General features: G+C 44.3%; 1 protein-coding gene across 3 annotated transcripts in view; it reads right to left on the bottom strand.

Annotated features, from left to right (window-relative positions):
• Nucleotides 1-20,478, bottom strand: part of TBL1X (transducin beta like 1 X-linked) — a 943,441-nt gene extending 922,963 nt beyond the window's left edge. The window contains exon 1 of one of the 3 annotated variants that reach the window (XM_069640382.1): nt 20,300-20,478. The gene's annotated coding sequence lies outside the window, so the exon portion shown is untranslated. The other 2 variants (XM_069640381.1, XM_069640380.1) reach the window with 2 other exon arrangements.
• Between the last annotated feature and the right edge of the window lie 400 nt (nt 20,479-20,878).

Below are 20,878 nucleotides of genomic sequence, written 5' to 3'. Positions count from 1 at the left end.
ATTTTCTCTTGCTTCAGGTAAATGCTAATTTTCACAGCCTTATACAATATTAGCAGGTAGTTTGTTTGTGGACCATGGTTGTTTATTCATGGTTTATAGTCCTCCCTCAACAAGCCCCTAAAAAAAAAAAAAAAAAAAAACACACTACTTGATCGCTCGTTTTCCATTAGAGTGACTCTACCTTACCCTCCATAACGTAGACTGCCATAGACTTAAACAATGATTGTAAAAGTTGCCTTGTGATGCATATTAACTTACTTGCCAATTTAGCTAGTGCCACACAAGTAAGGAACTCTGAACTTTAGCTTGCGCCGCATCTAGATAGAAATGTGATTCTTAATATGCACCACACTTAGAATTCTGAACTCTAGCTTGCGTCGCATCTAGATAGAAATGTGATTGTTAGCATGTCCCACACAAGTAAGGAACTCTGAACTTTAGCTTGCGCCACATCTAGATAGAAATTCGATTCTTAATATGCACCACACTTAGAATTCTGAACTCTAGCTTGCGTCGCATCTAGATAGAAATGTGATTGTTAGCATGTCCCACACAAGTAAGGAACTCTGAACTTTAGCTTGCATCGCATCTAGATAGAAATGTGAATGTCAGCTTGTCCCGCACCTAGATGGAATCCCACAATTACAAGGACAGCAATGCCAACTAACCAACCAACTAACAATTTCATCCCTCTGCATACACCGCTCAAACTCTAACCTAACACAACCACAAGCCTTAAACGCAGAAATCCGCACAAACTTCACAACAATGCAACAACAAAACAAACCACACAGACTCGCACAACAGCACACGACGACTACCAACCGTAAAAACAGCCCAAGCCCAGCCAACGGACCCACCGGGCTGAGGCTGCCAACAGCACATCACTGCTCTCTTGCACTTTTCCTGCTTATTCCCACTAACCCACCCCCTCTCTCTCCCTTTTCAGAGCCGCCAGAGAGCCAGGGGACCACTTCGGTGGTGATAGTGCACGGTACAAATGTCCTTTAACATCTCAATAAAAGGTAAATAACAGCTAAGATCAGTAACAACCCAAAGAGCAATAGTACAGCATAACAAAATAAAGCATGTGCAATCAAAGATAAAAACGCACAATTGATCTGGGTAATTCAATTATCAGAAACACCATTAAAAAATAAAAATAATAAACCCTGTAAAGAAAAGAAGAGAAATGCAGAATTTAATGATGTTAACCACTCTGGATACTTAACAGGGGGAAAGAAATAGGCATGAAATGCAACAGGGAGTTCCAAAGGATAGGTCTTGTAGGGAAAACGTGCAAATAAAAAAATAAAAAGACTTGACCAGTCTCTGGGGCCCCGACAACCAGAACAAGTGGAACAGGGTCACCTCAAAGTACCAGACTCCAATCTAATTCTGTGTCAAAACAGACTTCAACTGGCACCTGCAGTACGTCGAACCAGGTTCAGGTATGGCGAGTCATATTGGTCAAAAGGGGAGAGCTGGTGTTGAGTCGGTTCTAAGTGGGTGCTCGGTGCAGTTACAGGGTGGCAGACCAGAGATTAAAATCAGATGGCTCACCAGGATCTGTACAAAGGTAAAGTTGGTTTGAGATGTTGGTAACTGCTCGTTTGGGTTTACGAGCGATGCAATGCTCCAGAGGATCAAGTCAAGGTCCGACAGTTCAAAGCTGTGACACCGATGGTCCAATGCGATGTTCAAAGTTGCCTGCTGCCGCAAGCTGGTTTTTGCGAGCCAAACAGGCAACATACTCTGCCTGACGCAATGCGGCAGCAAGCCAGTTACAAAGGTGCTGCAGTTCAGAGTTTGAGCAAGTTGTAAAGAAGCACAGCTGGTTCTCGATTGAAAGGTTGTGGAACGTGGTTCGAAAAGGACTCAAAGTGGTTTGATGGCAAAAGCAGGGGACCTGGCAGTTCTGGGTCTCAATATGCTGCAAATCCCACTGCAAGGGCTCCAAGACAAGGGGGGTCCTTTCAGATTAAGCCTAGGGAGGTTTGCAAGCAAAGTGGCAGGCCTTGGTCCCCTCCAAGAGTCACCCCTAGTGTGTCCTGGGAGTGGGAAGAGAGCAGAGCTTGTCTCAGCCTTGGAGCACTCCTTCACCTCAATGGCTGCAGACTTTGGAAAGATCAGCTTTGCCAAAAAGAGAACCAAATGAATTCTTCCTTAAGTCCTGGATGGTCTAAAAGTGAATTAAGTGGTTGGTGTTAAACCAAGTTTGCTTTGAAGAGGTCCAATCCCGGTCTTTAGTGAAGTGGTCTTTGCCCGTTTACATCAAACCTAGTGTCCAGGGGAAAAGAAAGGAGGAGTGGTGCAGAGAAATGCTAGATAAGACTCCTTCCCCCAACTATGCTAAGCTTGGTCTGACTACACCAAACCCCCTTTCGCAAGCCCACACCATCAGGCCCTTTGTTAAGCAACACCCTGGTGTGAGGCTAGTCCTTTTGTTTAAGGTGTGACCTCTGAAGCCTGCTTCCCAGACTGCTCCTGTTAGACATTCCTGGGCTGGAGTAAGGCGCTACATGCTCTCACAAAGGATCAAAGAGAGGCAGCTCTCACTGGCCATTATCCTGATGCTGGTTGCAGCAGGGACAGCAATTCTAGGGAGAACACACACACACACAGCCAGTCCATGGCGAGCACTGCCTCAAAGTGTTGGCATGTGTATAATACAGAACAGATGCGACTTTAATAATTATGTGAACTACCAGCCACCATACACCCAACTGAGGTATGGCTCATGTTTAATGATTAAACTGCCACCAGGATGATAGTCCAACATAATGATGGTCATTCTGGAAGCGAGGTGCAGATTTTTAAATGTGGCCTCTGCACTGCAGTGACTTTGCCGCCACAGCAGCTGTCAGACAAGGCACCTGCTCTATGCCACTGGAAAGCAGGCGCTGTAGATCAGGACACTAAACGCAGCAGGGCACATGTGTCGCTATGCTTTTGGCATGGAGGTTAAGCGAAAGCGGGGTCTGGTTAGCAGAACACTGTTTGAGATGGAATTAACCTGCATTCGTCATTTCATATTTCATAAAAATCAAAAATACCAGCGCTTCTACCTTCTTTCCCGATGGCAATTACTCACAGTTCTGTCCCAGGTTTTGGATGAAAAAGTGATTCATTTGCTTTTATTTCAGATTGTGTGTTTGAAGGAAAGCAGTTACCCGCAGGTGATTAAGGTACAGGAATCTGCCACCAGACCCCTTTCTCCAGCCAGCTCTCCTAAACTCTTTTCCACAAGGTCTACCAAAATGGGCTTCCTACCCTTTTCATGCTCAACGGCCAGCAATCTTCAGTTCCTTACTCATCCTTAAATTTCAACTGATCACCGCCCTTGCAGCTCTTCAGTCTTCAGCACTCCTGGAGCAAACAATTCTTTTTTGCAGGGAAGTGGGATATGATGCATTCTTAGAGGGTGCATTTTCATGTGGGGAAACTCAAGACCTGATCCTTTTCCCGCCCGGTGACCCAACTTCTGATGGGTCTTTCTGTGCCACTCCACCTACAGATGAACCTGGCCACTCCCCATAAAGTGACAACTTTGAGAGTGCCGTCATATGAAGCTCAAATGGTCAGAGGTGAAATTTCTTCGAACTACCAGTCTCTTTGCAACGAGGAGGATAGCTAAGGGGTAACACGCTCGCCTTGGAAGCAAGACGACGTGGAGCAACACAGGTTCGATCCCCGGGCCCGCGCTTAGAAACCTCTGGGTATTAAGAGCGTCATAAATAACCAATTACAAAATGACAATGTCAATGCACTTGAGGAGGTGGGTGCTGGAGAGGCAGTGCCATCAGAAAACACCCGAGTGCTAAAAACCCCTCCCCCAGTTAAGGATGTTCCTCCCCCCCCCCCCCTTCAGTCACCAGTGGCATGACTTCCTCTATTGCGGGCCAGATGTGATGCAAGGGCCCCAAAGCTCACCAGCAATGTCCCCAGGAGCAGGAGAGCTCCTAGTTTAAAATCCTTGAGCCATAGCCTAATCTGAAGATGCCAGCACAGACTGATACAGGCTCATCTTTACTAATTTGGCTCACTAAGCCACTCTCTTGACTTGGCCTCCCGTCCTCATTAATTAGTGGGTTCAGTGCTGGTATATCTCGTGCCTGGATAACTAAAAAGCCTGATGCAAAGACTTTCCTTCAATCTTGAGGGAGATCCTAGATGCCGGTCTACAGAAAGGTCTCCAATTGGCTAGTGAAGCTGCAGAATTAGCCCATAGAAAACTCTTACTGCCAGCCAATCGACCGGTCAGATGCCACCGTATGAAATGCTTTTGAAGCCCTATGCAAATGCCTCAATCCTGAGCTCAACCAGGACTTTAAATCTGGGATTGGAACTCTCAAAGATTAAGTCAACAAAAGTCTCAAGAAAGTGTGAACACAGGTGACTCACCTTGGCAATTGTACCCACTATGCCACAAAAGCTACCATGAAATTATTACTGAGGGATGCCAACAGGGATGCGGTGTGGCTATGGGAGGCAAAGTGCCTGGTGCGGATCCCACTAGTGTGCTGTCGAGTCTTGCAGTCACTGTGACACCATCAGACTAAGTCGTTTGACTAAGGAAGCGGAGTCCGGCCACACCGGCTCGAAATATACATGAAATAAACACCCGTTCCCCTTCCCTTTCCCGTTAAAATGTTACACATTTTTGCTGTGGTCCACAAACAGCATCCCAAACGACCTGTGTGTGTGTTAAGTTGCAGACACTGCTCGCAAACTAGGAAATAGCATGTACACATACGAGCAGGCGGTGACCGTACCCTCTGACTTCAGGCTAAGGATAGAAAGGAACACATGTTGAGCTTCACCTGCATGTCTTTTTCTGTTCTTTACTACAATTACTCACCAAGCTTTCTGTTCACCCTGCCAGTGATTTACCTTTCAGGGACCCTGTGTAATTTACGTGCCATGCAGCTGAAAAAAAAGTATTTAAAGAGCAAAAGATTTTAAGTCAGTCCAAGAACACTAGCAAAGCATATGTTATCGCCCCTCTCCGCTAGAGTGCTTGGTTGATGCTAAATAAATGTATCTATGTGACTGTTTTTCTGTCAAGGTGTCTCCAGGTGGGAGAACCTTTAGGGGGGAGCTCCAATTTGCACCAGTTTACAATTGGGACCTCGTTGGCGCTAAATCCAGAGGGACTGTGTACAGCGGTTAAGAAAAAGACAACAGATGACAAATGACCATGAAGCGCAGTGCACAATGTGGGCTTCGTTTTCCTGCAGCCATGGTCCAAGCCTGACCTCACCAGATTTCCTGACACGTTGATTTACCCCTGCTGAGGTACCCACCTGGAACAGCATTTTGCCTTAGAGACACCGGCACAGACTTGACTGAGTAAATGGAAAGGAAAACTACAGAATAACCGGCGAGTATGTTGCTGATAAAATTATATGAATATATGCTATGTTTTTTCTTTAGTATTGCAATGTATGGGGACCACTTTTTTAAGTGAACCTAGAAGTAGCGCAACCTTGTGATCACAAGCGTATGAAATATGGAGAATGCAAGCATCACAAATGTTGTGGGTGTAGAAAATATTTAAATAAACTTGAACAGCATGTTCCGACTCCCCCAGAAGGTTCTCCGGGATGGAGTGGTATTTTTGAAGGAATGGCACTGATATACTGCTGGTAATCCTGATTTACAAATTCCAGAGCATGGGACTTTTGACTTCTAAAAATTAGGGTACCTAAAGAAAAGGTTGTCAGCAAAGGGACCAACGGAAATTAGATCACTTCAGTGGGAAGAGTACACTAGGTGGGAAGCTAAAAAAAAAAGAAGAAGGAAGCCACAGTTAGAAAAATATGAAAAGATGAGGCTAGGGTATATGATCAACAGAGGTGAGGGCTGGGAACAGGATGAAGGAGAAATACTCATGCAAAAAGAAAAAAAGGTCTATGTTGTCCATAGGCCGCAGACAGAGGCTTCTGCACCCTCCGAGTACTCAGGCAACCCCTTGTTGGAACATTTATTTTACAAATGACCTCTTTCGCCTCCATATAATAAGAATAAGATAGACACGATTGGCGAAAGTGACATGGGGGACACTACTCGGGATTCCATACTTCCAGAAACTTGGCCACGCGATGGTCGAAGGATGAATTACGGCAGGAATGAAGAAACCAGCCTTTGCCTCTAAAGTCATGAAAACTCAGTCCCTACGGGCAAATAATATCATTGTGCATGAGTTGTCTTGACTTGTGTTTGAGAAACATAAAATGGTAGTCAGAACAGGTCTCATGAGGAGTGGCCTTTGCCTGGCCAGTATGGGGATAGACTGCAAGAGCTTTAACTTAAATGAATTGGGGTGCGAGTTCGAATCTTACTTGAGTGGTTTGCAAAAGCTCTAGTCTCCATTCACCAGACCCCTATAAGGGAAGTTCCGGGGTTTAGCCCAGACCATCCAACTCACCATGTACATGTACATGTACCATGGAATAGGATGGATCAGTTGTCTTTTACCAAAGATTTTCCTGACATTTTACAGAACCCTGAACAGTGGTATAATCATACCAACAAAATTATACGCACAGGTCCATTAACATTAGGCGATATTGACCAACCATTTTCAAGCATATTACCTTTCGACATATGGAGACATTGTAGGAAACAGAACAGTGAAAAACCGTCAATCAAGTGGGGGGGGCTTTGGAGAAAAAGGAAGTACTACATTTTAGAGGGGATGCAGGGCAATCGCATGAGGACATGTTGGCCATACCCGGGGCGGTTATCAAAAGAAGCAAATAGTGCCCTAGAAACAAATGAACTGGGATAAATTAACGACCTGTACACAGGACGAAAGTGATTCCATAGAAAAATACTGTGCCAGGAAGGAAGAGGTTTTCGCCTCTTACAGTGTCATACAAACATATGAATCAACATGGTCCGTGCTGACTGTGGCTCAAATCGTTACCATGGCTAGATATTATGCGAATAGGCATGCAAAAGAAAAAGGGTGAAAAGGAAAGAAAATAAAAAGATTTAAAGACAAACGTATTGATGCACCAAGCATTTCCAGAATGTGGCAGAGGGAGAGGAATGTCACGAGGAAGAGAAATGTTGAGAGGAATGGAAGGAGACGGATTCTCCTCCAGCATACAGAGAGCAGGAATAGTGGATGATGGATGTCATTTTTACAAAGGGCCAGATCATTGGTTTCGGGAATGTCACATGCGTCAAGGAAGATCTATGGGACGAGGAATAGTAAGAGGAACCTAGAGTGTTTGAGGGTATCAATGTTGAAACCCAGGCCCAATGACAGTCCAATTATTTTGATCCAAGGCAGGGACAGCAGTATTCTGCCAGGGACTATTATGAGGACCAGCCATATCCAGATTATTATCCAACATAGGGATGCCCAGGAGAGAGGGAAAGGCAGAGTACAAATACCAGTTGACCCCACAGGTCCATATGTGGAACTTTGCATTGCTGAAAAGAAGCAGAAGTTCCTTTTAGGTACAGGAGTAAATACTTATATTTCCCACAGCATAGTGTCTTCAATACCCCTCTACGGGAAAATGAACACCTTGGTGGGATCTTCTAATAATCCAGTCCGTAGTCCAGTATCAGAGCTCATTCGCTTTCAGGTAGGACCCATTTCCTGCATGACTCAGTTTGTTACAACAGATAAACTAAGCATGGACTTATTGAAACGCTTGCTTGCAAACATTTACTATTCGCCGGATGCCGTCTACATCACTTGCTCTGCTCCTTCGCTAAATGATATGTTTCCACCACTAACACTTTACCACCCGAGCTTTAGAAGGTGGATTTAAGGATGTGGACATCCGGTAAAAATGATTGTAGGATGTATGGCAGTAAATCCAATACAAATTCACATTAAGACCAATGCCATACTCCCAAGCATACCCGAATACAAAATATCCCAGGAAGGATTAGTAGGCATAAGGGGAGTGATTAAAGATTTACTGGCTAAACGGATAGTTAAAGAAGTAGCAGGGAGGCCATGTAACAGTGCAATTTTGCCAGAAAAAAATTAAAAATAAATAAAAAACAAAACAAAAAAAAGGGATGGCAAGGAAGGCTCACTTATTGAATGGAGAATGGTGGTAGATTTGCAAGCAATCAATACAATTGTGCTGCCCCAGTTCCCAGTTGTTCCAGATATTGACATATCTTTTTACTAGGGTTCCTCCCTCTGTAGAATACTTCATGGTTGTGGGCTTAAAGAATACATTTTTAGCATGCCAAAACATGAAGACAGGCAGTACCTTTTTGCCACTAGCATAGATGCCTTTTACACATTTTGTAGAGCAGTCCAAGGATACACAGCACTAGCGAAGCATGTTATCACCTCTTTGTATCTATGTCACTGTTATTCTGTGAAGGTGTCTCATTCTTGGTTCATATTCCAGGCGAGAGAACCTTTAGGAAGGGCTCGCAGCTTTTCTCCAATGTGCACCTTTTTATAAGATGCTTGAGTAAAACCCTGACCAGTGCATTATCATCCACTGAGAGCAAAGAGTGGGCCCGAAGGGGATAGACTGCAAACCTGATAAGTCTAGGGCCATGCGAAAAATTATATATCCTAAATGTTTTGTTCACACCACCACCTGCTTTTTCTGGACATCTCGCAGGCCAAAATGAGCATTTGACTTCCTATAGCCCCTTAAGGACAAGCTCCAGAACATTCCTATAGACCATCAACTGGGCCAATAGTTTGACCGAAACTAGTTTCCATCATTAATAAAATAACATGCAATTTCCAGTTCTAGAAAAGAAGAGATGCAGGGCCTTTGGTCTACCTAACAATTGGTAAATGGGGGGGCTGGCACCATTCTGGCTGTGGCCCAATGCAGGTCCCAGGGCTCAGTGAAGAATGGACAGCACAGACTGCCTTCTGGCATCAGACCACCAGATATTTGAGCAGAACCTTAGTTGAAAGACATTTAGAGTTTGAATGGCAGATTGACTGATCAGTAGATCGTCTACCTAACCTATAAAACATCTCTGAACACCCATTCCCCTCCTGATCCCACATGTTTGCTCCCAAGCCTAGAAGAGAGTTATTTTGTTTAAACCACCTCAAGACCACCCTCCCACCGCCCTACAGGCTTGGGAAGTATGGTGCAGACAGCCTGATCTATACTTATTGGTTATATATTACTGAACAAACCGATGATGGGAGTGGGGAGGATTCACATTTTAGTTTACTGGACAGTCTTATATGTTTTCCAACTCCGGGTGGACTAAAGACCACACTTTAGTTTGCTCCCATCTGATGGCTGCATATGTGCAACCCATTAAGATCTACTAGCGATAAATAATCCTGAGTTTGGGATTCCAGAAGTGAAATGCCACAGGCTATTACTACTTATATTTGTGTCCAGTAGGATGATAAACTGGTCTGGTTTGGTATTTGAAGTAAAGAGAAGAGGCGCATAGGAGTGCAGAAAAGGTATATACTTATTTGTTCTTCCGTAGAAAGGATCTCACTTTACCCAACCGTCCTCTTCTCCACACGAAGCATTCTGCTCTCGAATGTCACGCATCACCACCACAGTATTCTACCAGTAAGCACATAATGTTTATAGATTTGCTTTATTATCTGGTCTTCAAGCTTCATCAATTGATTGCATTAGAAGCAAGATTATGCCGGAAGACTGAGGTGTACTTGTTTTAAAATTGCTGTTCGGGCATCTCTGGCTTGTGCACATGCCAAGTGAGGTTTTCGGACTCACTAGGGAAGCTCTGTCTGCCGAAATAGCCTGCGTTTTGCTATTTGTCTATCGCTGCCCATGACAGCCATCCAAGGACTTGCATCTCCATTATTAGGAGACAGGCTGGAGGATTTTAAAGGAAGGATTCCAGGAATTAATTTTGAGTGTGGAACCACGTGCCTGAATGCGCAAGAATAGGGTTAACATATTTAAAATTCAACAGTAAAAGTCTCCACATGTCATAACAAACTAGCTTGTGCCTCAAGTTCTTGGTTAAAGAGGGCTGGTCTCATGCCTCGTTCCAAAAAAGCTATAGTCAGCACTCGGGGAAGAGATGCTTCTCTTGGCAAATGTTTTTTTCAGCCTGGTAGACAAACAGTGCAGGTACTACACCGATGTGCCTGTGGCAATGCCATCCCCTTTAAATCATCACAATCTATGCTCCCAAACCCAATCAGACACTTGTTCTTCCCCACAGAACAGTAGTCACTGTCAGTAGCTTTTCTGCTTGGGTCACATCCCTTATACATTCAGACACTGTAGCCTGAATAGGAATTGGTGGATAAACATCAAAACAGCACTGCACTTTTTTCCCCACCTGAGCACATTACAAGTTCATACATCAACCACCTTTTTGGAACCAACCTAGTGCAACTAGCGGAGGTAACATCATCTTTAATCAGGATGGCAGTCAAACATTCTGTGGTAAGAAATAAATACCCGACAAGGAAACTCGATTTTTTTGTTATTGCAAGGATTGTTGGAAAAGACTCGCACCTTGTTGTACACGTATTAGTCACCCGTCACCCCAACGAAAATACACTGCCACCAAACCAAGAGCTTCATCTTACAGACTCGATCAATTTTTTTCTCAAATGTTAATAGATTCCTTGATGCACCGTGCTTAAAGGTTTTGAGCAAAAACGTTTTGGGCAACAAGAGTGGAGCCATTTTATTTAGTGCTTTAGGTGCCATGCTTAGTGCTTCAAGGAATATTTTGCGCCACCAATCTAAAGCTTGGATTGCAAAGCTGCAAAGACATGTACGATGCTGCCAATTTTAGCCAGTAGATTGCCTGAAGCACTTTGAATCAGCTGGAGTGGAAACATTTCCACTAGATAATCAAAAACAGGCATAGGTAATGTAGCCTTTGCTTGAAGACAAGAAGAAATGGACTACAGTAACTCGATTAGTTGAAATATAAAAAAACGAAAAGAAAACGCATCTTCCTCACAAGTCCTAGCTGGAAAAAGCAGATTGCATCCGATTTTGGAGAACTAATTTAAAATGTAATCCCATAAATACTGAAATATTGCTACGTGGTACAGTCACGCCAGTTTAATAAAAGCCGCATTTGTGTGCAGTCGACATAGGTGAATGGGACCTGCCTTATTGTTTGGGACAGAGAAGTGTATTAAACTGGCGTGAATGTACCACACAGCAATTTTTCAGTAGTTATGGGATTACATTTTAGTCGATCAATCCCACCCAAGAACAGACCTCCACCAAGTAAACTAATGTGTTGACATCTGCATAAAAGTCAAGATCCGTTTTTCAATTGTAGTGCCACAGATTGGAGGTTTAAGTTCAACCGGAGAGGATATAGCAGTGGCAACTGAGGTGCACCATATTCCACTTAATCAGATGTGATTTGTTCAGTGGTAGGATTATAGTGGATCATCGTTGTGGCAGGGAGGATGTCTGCCAGTCAAGAACCCTTTCTTGAATCATTAACCTGTTAAGATGGTTAAGGAGAAAGGACCACGCTGTAGTCCAAGTCAAAAGCAGCTGACCTACCTGGCAAACACCAAACAACTTGTTTCATCCAACATATGAAATACTGCCAAAAGATTAAAGAGTAAAAATGCTCCCAACATTGGATACCGGACTTACATTTTGACCCCCTAAAAAAAAAAAAATTAAAAAAATCATTTTACTCCCAAATGTAAAGAAATAAAAAATTTTTTTTTAAAAATGCAGCAAAAAACACCCACTTCAAAAACTTATCTGGAGAACTGAGTCCTAGTTTACTCAAAATAATTCTATGGCTGGGAAATGGCCTGAAATGTTATATATCGATTTGCCAAGAGTTCTACTGGGCCCTCTCATTCTGCATTCCGATGGAACAATTGAGTTTTCTTTCCTCCAATTAATTGGATATCCTCCACTTTTTGGATGAAAGATTTACCAAGGCCTACACATATTCCACAAAAAGTCAACATTCCTGACTGTCTAACCGCGATTCAGGATTGGTGTTCCTCCAACGATCTCTGCCGTAATGCCAGAAAGAAAAATCCTTCTCATTGGGACCCCTGCTACCGCTTTCCGTCTCCCACTCTGGCCGCCCTCCTTGGTGCCTCTACCCTCGCCTTCCTGTGAGGCAAAAAACCTTAGTGTCATCTTCGACTGCACTCTCTCCTCATATAACAGAACTTGCCAAGAAGGCCCACTTCCAGCTGTACCTCCTCAGAGGTATCCTACCGTTTCTCACGTTCTTGAAGAAGCTCCCTGTCTCTACAGCTCCGCTTCTCTCCAGGCTGGAATACAGCCTCTTACTCAATCTGCCTGCCTCTACTCTGCGCCCTCTGCAACTAACCCAGAACAGGACTGCAGGACTTATCTGTGGCATCAAGTCCAAGGACCATATCTCTCAAGCCCTGAAATCTCTCCACTGGCTCCCGGAGGCTGCAAGGATCAAGTTCAAGACCCTCTGAATTGTCCACAAGGCTTTCTGGGGACAGGGTCCACACTAGATCCAACTCGCTCTGCCCAAGTACCTTCCTTCTCGAGCCCTTCACTCAGCTACCTCCAACTCTCCAAGGGCTAGACGCTTCTCCAGACAAGAGTGAGGGGTCTTCTTCCCCGACGGATTGCTTGGTACCTTAAGAGTCTTATTGGGTACCAGGCTCATTTATGACCAGTCCTCCTTGCATTGCCGCCTAGCCTACTGCGCACTTATTGGCTGTAAACTGTAATCTCTGCAGCCCCGCTGCCAACTTGCACTTACCCAGAGCCACGCTGCCCTGGTCACACTTAGCCAGAGCCTTACTGGCCCTGACCGCAGTTCCCCCTACCATGTCCCTTGCACTCCCCCCCCCTGCACTGCTCATTGTCACTTGCACGATCTCAAGGTCATAAGGCCTACTAAGATAGTTGGTCTTCCCTCCCTTGTCTTGTGGCACCTAGAGACACTGAGTGCAGAAAGGGTTCCGCTGATGAGAACTATTCCTTAAGTGACCTTTACCTTACTGTTCTGTCGACAAGATCTACATTTGAAACACATATTTGTATCCCTGGGAACAGTTTTACTATTGTTTTTTGTTCTTAGAATCCTGCTCTGTGGAGCGAGCCAATCTATGAATCAACAGAGCAGTGTAAATCAGTGGGGTAACAGGCATACATTAGATAGTTACCGGGGAGGAACAGTACTTGCAGCATAGCACCCATCGCACAGGGAACAGTTTGTGGGGAACAAGTAATAGTGGTGAAAAGAAGTGAGGGGTGGAATGACAACAGATTTGCTAAACACTTTAGAGGAAATATCAGCTCTGTCTAATGAGTGTATATTGTTTTCATTAGAAGTATGTAGTTTACACACGACTATTCTGCACAATGAGGGTCTTGAGGCTATTGAATGATTTTTATTAAATAGGTTCCAGTAAAGGGGAACTGCCAGTTCATACTGGAATTAATTAACATTATCCCCATTTAATAATTAGTTTAGGTTCAAAGGCACCTTCTATGCACAAGCCTCTGGTACCTTGATGGGGGTCGTCCATGGCCCCTTCATACGCCAATATTTTCATGCATTGTTTTGAGAAGTTATATGTGCTAGAAAATGATGAATGGGCTAACAAGATGCTTCTTTGGAAACGCCCGATGACATTTTCGGTGTCTGGCCAGGCACTCGTGCAGAACTGATGTTTTTTTTTTTTAATACCTGAATCAAGTGCATGAAAGGATTAGGTTCACCATAGGAATTGGAGAACCAATATTACATGTTTTGGATGTAAATTTGCAACTGAAAGATCAATTGCATTTGCACGCCAGTGTACCAAAAGCCCACGGATAAAAAGTTTATTGCACTTTGAGTTTCCACCCTAAAGGTATGGTCAAGAGTCTACCCTATAGTCAGATTCTCTGTGCTAAGAGAATCTCTCCTGACACACAATCACTTGAGACTGAATGTGTTGAGATTGAATATAAAAAGTTTGGGGATACCCGGAGGAGGTAATCCAAGAGGCTAAAGTCAGAGCAGACATTGCCTAGATCGACATTGTTAAGTCCACATCAGAAGAAAAGTGAGATTCCACTTTTGTTTGTGACCAAATTCTCCAGACAAACCTTTCAAATTAGTAAGATTATTAAGTCTGATTGGGCTATGTTACAGCATGATCCAACTTCATGACCCTTTTCCTAAACCACGGATGATGGCATTCAAGAGGGGTCGGAATTTCAGAGATAATTTAGTGCAAGCTGAAAGGATAGGCAAGGATAAACAACTACTCTTGAGCACGCAGAAGAAAGGGACTTTTCCCTGCTTGACATGCAACAATTGCAATAATATCATTAAGTGAAGGTCGATTTCCCACCCCCATGCTGGCCAAAAGATTTACCCGAGAGATTTTACAACCTGCCTCTCGGCAGGGGTCATTTATGCAATCAAATGCCCTTGTGGCCTGCTATATGTGGGACAGGCATCCAGACCGGTCAAAGACCGTTGGAACAAGCACAAATCGAACATACGATGCAAACTACAAATGTCACTGGTGGCTAGACACTGAACAATTCAATCACACAGTAGCCCAGATAAAATGTATGGTGTTGGAAGTAGTAAAAAGCCCAGCCAGGGGAGGCGACTAAGGTTCCACTTTACTACAGAGAGAACTGTATTGGATCCATAGACTAGACACGGTACAACCTTGTGGTCTCAATGAGAGTTTTGTCTTAATTGTATTTCTTGTAACCAAGAGGATTGATCTTGCCTAGGGCACCACGACTCACTACATGACTTCGGGAGGCTTTCAATTTAGGATCCGAACTTTGCAATTTATGAGTCTAGTACAAGACGGAATCGCCTTGAAAACAACCGAATGGTCGAAACGCGCGTCGGCTGTAGCTGTACAGAACCTTCAAATAAATCACTCTTGGGAATGAGTAGATTGGACATTAATTGGATGGCCGGATTCTAGATATCTGTAGCAATTTCACTGTTCTAGTATCAAGTTGTGGCCTTTCGGGGAGACACATTAGTTGTAGCTGCTGCATTTGACCACCATTACAAATTTGGGGCAACTAACGTATCCGCATACTTCACTCCTGCTGTTCTTTTTTGATTATAGGTGTGTTATGTGTTGATTCGCTGGCCATGTCGTGTTCTTCTGGACAACATTCTTATTCTTTAAGTGGCCACTTTGGAAGTACTTCTTTCACATTGTGAGCATCCAGGAGCATCCATGCAGGTAAATGGAGTATGTGGATTTTCGGGCACCAATGGATGGGGTACATTACGAGTAGATCTAATATGGTTAGAACAACCATAATACATCCTTAACGAGCATCTTGGGGGAAACCTTTTCCCCCTATTTTTGACCTTGTGCTGTCATAGTTGGCATTTGCAATTGGAAGGCGATTAGGAACATTAGCTAATTTGGAAATTATTAAAGGTAATGTTTTCTTCATCACATATGAAACACGACCATTGGGACAGGTGCACTGTGTGGTCTATTAAGATTACAATAGAAAGACTGGTGTGGGATTGTAATGGTGGGGGTTTTGTGGATTATCATTTTGTAACAATTGTTGGTGTGATCTAGGACAAAAATATGAGTAACGGTTATGGTGTTTTCAAGAGCAATCCAATATTTGAGTTGTAATGATTAACAGTCTTGTATGTGCATTGTATCTCCTTCTACAACAGATGTCTCTATTTGATGGGGCTCAGACAATCATTTCCGTCGACAGAACGAGCCAATCACCAACGTACGTGGAGCAGCCGATGAGCTCTCCCATACTACTTTAGTATCAGAGTTCCCTCTGGCAGGATTGGACCGATCACCGACCACGGGAGTCGTTTACAGCTGAGGCACCTTGCCTCCTGAGGTGAGAATTTGTATTTCTTTACTACAACCCCATTTTTGGACCTCCTTAGCCGCGCCCACCCCACGCGTTCTGCATGGTACTATATTCAGATTTGAATCTGATGTACAGCTTTGACGTACACGCCACTCTGCACGCGCACGGTCCTCCGGGCCTCGCCACACAGCATACGGTCTCCAAGTTTATGCACCTTATTTATTAACAGACGTTCGCCCTGGGACCCAGGTAGGTCTGTGCTACGCATCACAAACCCTGTTGGTGGCAAATGTACTGGAGGCTACGAAAACCCTTATGTGTTTTTCAGGTTTCTCATGCTTCTCCAAGTGAACTTATTAACGCCATGCTTTTTAGACCCCTACACTTCGGGAATGCTACAAACCTCACCCAATCCCCGTCATACCCCCTTAGCTCACCACAATGTGCCGTATTTGCGAGCACTCAGGCAACCATATATGCTTCCCAACCAGTGAAGTGCATTATTTTATTTATTTTTTTTTTTTTTTTTAAATGATGATTCACTCGCCCGTACCCCTTAACACTCCAGGGTTCACCTTAATGCGCTGCACTCACGCGCACCTTTGTGACTATCAATGCTTAGAAGAATAGCAATTTATATATTTTGCCCAGATTTTTAAACAGTACTTGGACTTGCATCAATATGAGGCCTTTTCCCAGCTTGCTATGCCATAACATTGGTATCACTTTCGTCTTAACCTTCAAGCCCCCATTCATACCCTGCCTGAAGTGCAGCTTTGCACACAAACCTCTTGAGCACACACATACACCTCTCGAGCGCAGAGCACACATGCCCCTCTAACATCACACATGCTGCAGCACTCTGGAGCCATGATCTCATGGGGTCCATCTTCACCCTGGCATTCTCACCATTGTAGACACACAGCCACAACTCCAACCACCCTAAACCACCACCCCCAAGACCACAAGCACCACCAGTTAGTAACTTTTCACAGCACGCAAACTGAAGTCTTTAGTACTGTTTGGGAACCAGCATAATTCCAACGCTGGCTTATCAACATTTTCCACAGAAGCACTAATCATTGCAGTTAATTAAAAATCATCATTAGGCATCACGCCAGTCAGAAATAATTAACTTGGTAAGCATTAGCCTGTACCATTCATACGATTGGAAATGCATTAGCTCATTCAAACACCGATACTAATCACAACCTACCTTCTCTTCCTTGGTGCAACATTATTTCCTACAATTGTGTGGGAATTTTCTAAATATGTACAATGAGTTGCTAGTGTGAAAACTAAAAATTTGTTTACAAATGCTCAATTTGCCAAATGCCACTCCAACTATAACCGATTTATGTACTCGTTAATGTTGATTTACCCATCTCGAATATGTGCATGCCACCAAAGTCAGGTATCACTAAAACAGCATCACTGTGCACTACTTCACTTCCACGTGCACATATTGGGCTCCATTTTATGTTATCTTTTTAAACAACATGCACCAATTATCAACTTGTAGTAACTGTGGTATGACTTAGGTAACAATAAAGACCCAAAGGTAAAACTCTAGAGCAAGATTGCTCTTTATTTACAAATTGTGACAAAACATTGCTCATAAACAGAAATCTTGACAAACTGTATATGCAGCGCAGATATCGCAAGATTCCAACAACAATTCTTAGTTTGGATAAAGAACTGTTTTCATCATGCAACATAACGTTGTGCCGCTTTTTTTATATGTGGGCTGAGCCTGTGGGCATGGCCTTGTGAACGTGTGGGCGTGTTCTTCATTTTGGAATGTAGGCAGGTATGCTCATACTGCAAGTGTTACACTTCAAAGTTATGTTATCTTCCATTAGTATATCGCTTCCGGCCATAGGTTAGGGCATTGAGGAACTTCACCTGACAGAGTCAAAGGTGGAGTGTGATAGAACATTCAGCAGTGTCAGGGAGGAGCAAAGTCGGGTAGATAGTTGGCATGAGGGCGGGTATAGCTGAGATGATCAGGAAGGCAGGAAAAGGAAAAGGTGGAGGAGCTTAGTGTATAATTGGACCAAATTTATTGCATGACTCATCTGTATTCTATGGGGCACAGTGCCAAAAGGAGAGCTAGCTAAAGAGGTGTTCACGCCAAGGATGACACAGCCATACCAAGAAAAAAAATAGATGGCTAAGCACTTCTACTTACCTCCCTAGACCCCCCAAAACTTTGCTACGCATTCTAGTCAGACTTTGGGAGTCCCTGAATAAAAAGCAAGCCCAAACAAAAATGTACCTCCAAAATATAGGCTCTGCTTGCGCACATAATCAAGGCCATCACATCACTTGAACTAAGAGATTAGATACAGTTAATAGAATGCAACAAAGAAAAAGGCACACGTTCAGTCACTGGATTGCAAAATTCAAGCGTGCACAGCCTTTTATCCTACAAACGGACCTTTAGAAAGTTACTTGGTTGCCCCACACCCTATAGTATTTAGAGATGGGCGGGGTCTGCAAGACGTCAGCATAGACTGATCTGTCCTTCCGATAGCGCATCAGTTACGGAAGGACTTCGCTTCCGGGCATACTGTAAATGAATGGGTTTCCCCTCCCCCAAGGCTGCTGGAAAGTGGAAACCGTGGTGTGGAATAACTTGAATTGTTGCAGCTTTTCGGGCGGCATGCTCCAAACGAGAAAACAAGAGCCAACACAAATTAAATGCCATTTATTTGCTAACTTGACACATCTCGCCCTTTCTGTTCTGTAACATTCACGCCGTTTCCCCTTCCACCAACACCCAATATAAAACACACTAACCAAGCCGGTTTAATAAAACATTTAACTGCCTCCTACCAGGAACGAACGAGTTATCCGATTTGTACACTTATTTCAACCTTCCCCTCCCCCACACAGAAGCAGAACGGCAAATTAGAATACACGTTAGGGAGCCAGCAAGAGGCACTGGAAACAATGCGGAAGTTGTTCTGTCCCCCCTCAAGCTTAAATCCCCACTGCCTGGAAAAGTAGACGGGCACCGGCACCCCCGCCGATCACTAAACAATAATGCACTCAAAAACTCACCTCTCACATCCCCCAGCGTGGAGCCCGGCCCCGGCTTGCCACTTGTAGGAGCGGTGGGAGGGAGAGGAGCTCAAGTTCCTTCCCGGAGACACACTCATGCAACCACAGGCTCTTTCTGGCTCTCCTTCACTTGCGGGGCGTGCTGTCGCTGCTGTAAATCCTGGAATACACCGGGAAGGCGGAATGACTGTACCCCACCTTCTCGCACTCTGCCTAGGCGGCCCTTTCCCTTTGACACAGAGAGATGCGCCACTGATTGAAAGGGAAGCCCCAGAGCCGGGGGAAGGGAACACGAGGCGTCCTCCCCTCCCCCACTTCCAGTGTCTGGCGTGATATGGCGGTTTATAGGAGGTGGTGCTTCACTACTTCATTAGCAGATTCGTTTGGGCGTGAGAAGGGCGAGGATGGCAGAGGCAGCCCCCCCCCCAAAATGAAAGAAAACCCCAATCCTCTAAACAAACACACCAGTCCACGAGGCACTCAGCTAGTGACCTCCCGGGGAGGACAGGGGGCGCCAAGTCACTCATATGGATTAAAAGGGATGGGGGGGAGCAAGCAAGACAAATCATCTCAGTTACACAGCGCCCCGCCCCTTTCAAAGCCCCGAGTGCACTAAGGTAACCCCAGTGTGCTAATGTATTATTAGGCTGGAGTGTTTGTTGGCGCTTCCCTGGCGTACTAGACGCCCCAGCCCATCCCCCCGCGCTATACAATATATTACGCGAAATCTGGCACGTTCCAGTCACCACAAACAAATGTTTTCAAGGTCAGTGTATGCAAGTCTTTAAAATATGCAAACCATGTTGTGACCTTGCAAGCATTCATTAAAGAGCAGCGCTCGTCTTTCTGCGTGGCGTCACCCCCTTTTTTTTATATATAAACAACAGATTAGAGGCGTGGGGGAGGGGGTTAAGAAATAAACACTGACACGATGAGGGGGATAAAATGCGTCAGTGCGGGCAACGGCGCGGGTTTATTGCGTGAACAAATAAACACAACATGGAGCCAGGACGCCAAGTCCAATTTGTTCCCAGCTGAAAGTGCAAGCAGGCAAAATGTTTCCGGAAAGCGTTCAACTTCCCTTTGAACCTGACATTCACAACAGAGCAGCCGAGCACCCCAGATAAATAACGCATCCCCCAAATAGACAGCGTACGACTAATTAAATCAAGTATGTATTTTTTATAACATGGACACTAACGCGGGCTGCGTTATTAGAAGTGTCGACACACAAGAAAATCGAGCACTTACACAGTCTTCGTAGTTTTGCATCAGCAGCATAGCCTTCAACGATTCATGGCCCTGGTGTGACGTCCCTCGGCGTGAAAATGCAGCTCGCAGTGTTGTTATTTTTCGCTTTTTTTACAAGGATTAAAGCTGCGAAGATTAAATCCAAAGGAGGAAAAAGAGAGCAAACACAAGCCCAGTGTAATTAAATGATGCAACGTTGCCCTGCTTACATGTGCTTTTCCCTTCCCCCATCGCTTGGCGGCGGGGACGCTCACTGTTTTTTCCGCCTGTAGGGTCACATTGTGGTTGATTGATTCTCCTTTCGCCTTGCTCAGTCATTCAGATTTGGAAAGTAAATAACAAGTTGACATCATTACAGCTCTCTGCATTACTGTGACACATTCCTCGGTTTACCACGCCGTGTCTACTAGCAGCGCAGCTACAAACTGAGCAGGGAGGGAAACTGCAAGCAAGGCACTGCGACAGATCGAGGCTGATTTTATGAAAAGGAAATGGTGTACGTGTTTCATCATACTGTCATTCCAAATTATTTTTTCGAATTATAACAAATACAATTTTAATTTAAAAAGTAACGAATGTTCTTAGTGAAATTGTTTTGTCATGCCGTTTTTTTGCCGGAATATCTAAAAATGTCACCCAAATTAAACGTTTGCCTACCTGCCAAAGAGTCCCTTGTCGTGATAGCCACTATTATCTAGTTTTAGCTTTGTATAATTGGATTTATAGTCTCCACTTGCTTAGATTACTTATTAGTAATGCTCATTACCTCCACGTCCCTCTTCCTCGTC

Source organism: Ambystoma mexicanum, chromosome 7q, assembly GCF_040938575.1.
Source record: "Ambystoma mexicanum isolate Mex_15411 chromosome 7q, UKY_AmexF1_1, whole genome shotgun sequence".
Lineage (NCBI taxonomy): Eukaryota > Metazoa > Chordata > Amphibia > Caudata > Ambystomatidae > Ambystoma > Ambystoma mexicanum.
The sequence above is the reverse complement of the archived record's forward strand: the minus strand, read 5'-3'. Positions and strand labels throughout refer to the sequence as shown.